Source organism: Anomaloglossus baeobatrachus, chromosome 5 (genome assembly GCF_048569485.1).
Source record: "Anomaloglossus baeobatrachus isolate aAnoBae1 chromosome 5, aAnoBae1.hap1, whole genome shotgun sequence".
Taxonomy (NCBI): Eukaryota; Metazoa; Chordata; class Amphibia; order Anura; family Aromobatidae; genus Anomaloglossus; species Anomaloglossus baeobatrachus.
This window is the reverse complement of record NC_134357.1, coordinates 263,665,624-263,669,294: the sequence shown is the minus strand read 5'-3', so window position 1 is coordinate 263,669,294 and position 3,671 is coordinate 263,665,624.

Sequence of the window (3,671 nt, the reverse complement as noted above, 5' to 3'; positions counted from 1 at the left end):
TCATACGGCGAACTGGATGTCCACTGAAAACCGCAGGGACCTCCACCTTCCTGTCCTTCCTGCAAGGCGGCATGCCCCCTCTCTCCAGAGCCCTCTGGGGGAAGATAAAGACAATAACACGACTTACCGCAGGTAAACGCCGTGTCTGGCTGTTGTCTGTGATCAGTCAGCGACTCCAGTGTGGCATGCCCATTCTCTCCGGGACCCCTTTTGGAGAAGGGAATAATGACGATGACAAGACTTACCGCTGGTAAACGTCGTGTCTGATAGTTGACTGTGAGCACGCGGTAACTCGGCGAGCTCTGGATGTCGTCTGAGCACATCACGGGTCCGCTCCAAATGACTTAAGGGGGACCTGCGTGCACGGAGATAAGAGGGCTGTCCGTAGCCTTACGGCCTGACTCACCAATTCCGGCAGGCTTTTCGTCATGCGGCAAAACAACCAGGTCCTGCTTGAAGTCCAACAGAGGTGGAAGGCCTGGGCCATCACCCGAGAGGTCGGGAGACTGCCGGAGGAAGGGCAGTCTGGACCTGGGGAATAAGGTGGAAACACAGGGGGGCCACAAAAGACGAGACCTGGCGGGTCCGCTTCTAGCATAGGTAAAAGTCCCTGGAACGGGACTCACCGCCCTGGGGGGATTGCGCTAGACCTATGGATGGAATAACAGAGAATTGGCCGGGGACGCAGCGCGTGCGCGCGAAGCCGAGGGATGACGGCGAGGGGATTTATGGCCCGAGACAGGGCATTAACCCGCCCAGGGGACTAAAAACTAAAATCCCGAGCTGGGAGCGCGATATACAAAAAGGTGAAGCCAACGAAGTGCCCGAAAGTACTGCAAGAGTTAAGGTATAAAAAACTCATGTACGGAAAACTTTAATGAAAAACGACCAAAATACAAATAAAGAAAGAGTGTGTTCTAATTTTCCCCTAAGAAAAGTGTTGCTGCGGCCTCAGTAAGCCCAGACTAGGAGTCTGGTATAAACTCCCTTTTACTTTTTTTTTTTTTTTTAAAAAAGGAACGCTGTGTGAGCGGGAAAAAATATCCCCCACCCCCCAGTGATGCCTGGAGCAGGGCGGAGGGCGGGAACGGAGAGGCCGGCGGCCAATAACGCTGTGCGGGAGGCGGGGCTGGGGACGCCGAGGACAGGGCCGAAGCCGGGGGCTAAATTTTGAAGGTGCCGGGGCGGGCCGAGGCAGCGCCGGCGGACCCGGCCGCAGGCGGCGGCGGAGAGGAACCTTGGCGCGCTGTGCGGGAGGTGGCCTGGGTACGCCGAGGACAGTGGCCGAAGCAGAGGTGCCGTCGCGGGGAGAGGCAGCGCCGGCGGACCCGACCGCAGGCGGCGGCGGCGAGGAACCTCGGCGCGCTGATGGGACGCCGGGGAGTAAATTTTGGAGCGGGCCGAGGAGGAGGGTAGGGGAAAACGGTCCTACCTGAACTCGGCGGCGGAGGCCCAGCGACGGAGGCGGTGCAGGCAGGGCACCCTGCCCCTGCCTGTGAACGGTGCCCTCGCCCTGGGAGACTATCGACTCCGGGAGAGAACGTGTAGAAGGCAGGGAAGTGGACCTCATGATGGGGGAAGGAGCCCCCAGCAGCAGAAAGCAGCGGTGAGGGCCCATCAGATCACAGCGCGCTGCAAAGGATCCATCCCTGCTGAATGTCCCTGTAGGCCCATTGGGGTGATACCGCAGGGCGAATCAGGGGTGCCCACGACAACCTGCCCACACGAACACCCCCGGGAGTGGTACCAGCGGGGGCGGACGGGGGAGAGGGCCCAAAATCTCAAAACTCCTGCGACCCTGTGGAGTGGTACCGACAGGGCTGCGGAGGAAGAGTGAAGGGAATACCTGCATAGAGAAAAAAGACAGGTATGAGAGCGATGAGCGGCGCCGATATAAGAGAAAAAAGCGCAATAAAAAAGCAAATGGCTGAAGGGGGCCGAGACAGCCCACATCAGCCTCCTACGACACTAAGCTAAAAACTGATTGAGCCCGCCTCTGGCTCAGGGGTTATACTGCTGGGGAGGAGCTAACTTTTTCTGTTTACTTAGTGTCAGCCTCCTAGTGACAGCAGCATAACCCATGGTCCTGTGTCCCCCAATGAAACGATGGAGAAAAACGCTTTATACAATAACCATAGTAACCCGGAGAATTCATTTAACATCCTACTTGCCGTGAAGCATAGAAAAAATAAATTACACATTAGTTTTTATTTTTTTTTAGGATAGTTTGTGATACACATTTGTCCGACATAAAACAAAGCATCATATAGTCATGACAATATAAAAATAAAGACAATTATGGCTGCTGCAAAGAGGAGAGAAAAACAACCCAAAAACACAAGGCCCGATGAGGCCCATTCAAGCCCTGTCAGTAATTTCCCACAATGTGTGATTTGGTGGGTTTGTGAGGCGGCAGATTTTCTCTTACATTTTCTTCATGGAGTTTGTTTTTTATTTTTAAAGGGGGTTATCACGTTTTTTTCAGCTGCATTTCTTATCTGTTTCATGTGCTATATTTTAATAACATTATTTTGGAAAGTTCATGATACCCAGCTTTGAAAAACCTTTATTAATAGTCGTATGGATTACATATAATAATATATCCTGATTTTCCAGTCTATGGTGAAAAGCTGCAAATAAAAAATGGGAGAGGAGGAGGAGAGGAGAGGGGAGAGAGAGGAGGAGAGGGGAGGGGATAGAGAGGAGGAGAGGGGAGGGGATAGAGAGGAGGAGAGGGGAGGGGATAGAGAGGAGGAGAGGGGAGGGGATAGAGAGGAGGAGAGGGGAGGGGATAGAGAGGAGGAGAGGGGAGGGGATAGAGAGGAGGAGAGGGGAGGGGATAGAGAGGAGGAGAGGGGAGGGGATAGAGAGGAGGAGAGGGGAGGGGATAGAGAGGAGGAGAGGGGAGGGGATAGAGAGGAGGAGAGGGGAGGGGATAGAGAGGAGGAGAGGGGAGGGGATAGAGAGGAGGAGAGGGGAGGGGAGAGAGGAGGAGAGGGGAGGGGAGAGAGGAGGAGAGGGGAGGGGAGAGAGAGGAGGAGAGGGGAGGGGAGAGAGAGGAGGAGAGGGGAGGGGAGAGAGAGGAGGAGAGGGGAGGGGAGAGAGAGGAGGAGAGGGGAGAGAGAGGAGGAGAGGGGAGGGGAGAGAGAGGAGGAGAGGGGAGGGAGGAGGAGGAGAGGGGAGGGGAGAGAGGAGGAGAGGGGAGGGGAGAGGGGAGGAGAGGGGAGGGGAGAGAGGAGGAGAGGGGAGGGGAGAGAGGAGGAGAGGGGAGGGGAGAGGGGAGGAGAGGGGAGGGGAGAGGGGAGGAGAGGGGAGGGGAGAGGGGAGGAGAGGGGAGGGGAGGAGAGGGGAGGGGAGAGAGGAGGAGAGGGGAGGGGAGAGAGGAGGAGAGGGGAGGGGAGAGAGAGGAGGAGAGGGGAGGGGAGAGAGAGGAGGAGAGGGGAGAAAGGAGGGAAGGGGAGAAAGGAGGGGAGGGGAGAAAGGAGGGGAGGGGAGAAAGGAGGGGAGGGGAGAAAGGAGGGGAGGGGAGAAAGGAGGGGAGGGGAGAAAGGAGGGGAGGGGAGAAAGGGGAGCGGAGAAAGGGGAGGGGAGAAAGGGGAGGGGAGAAAGGGGAGGGGAGAAAGGGGAGGGGAGAAAGGGGAGGGGAGAAAGGGGAGGGGAGAAAGGGGAGG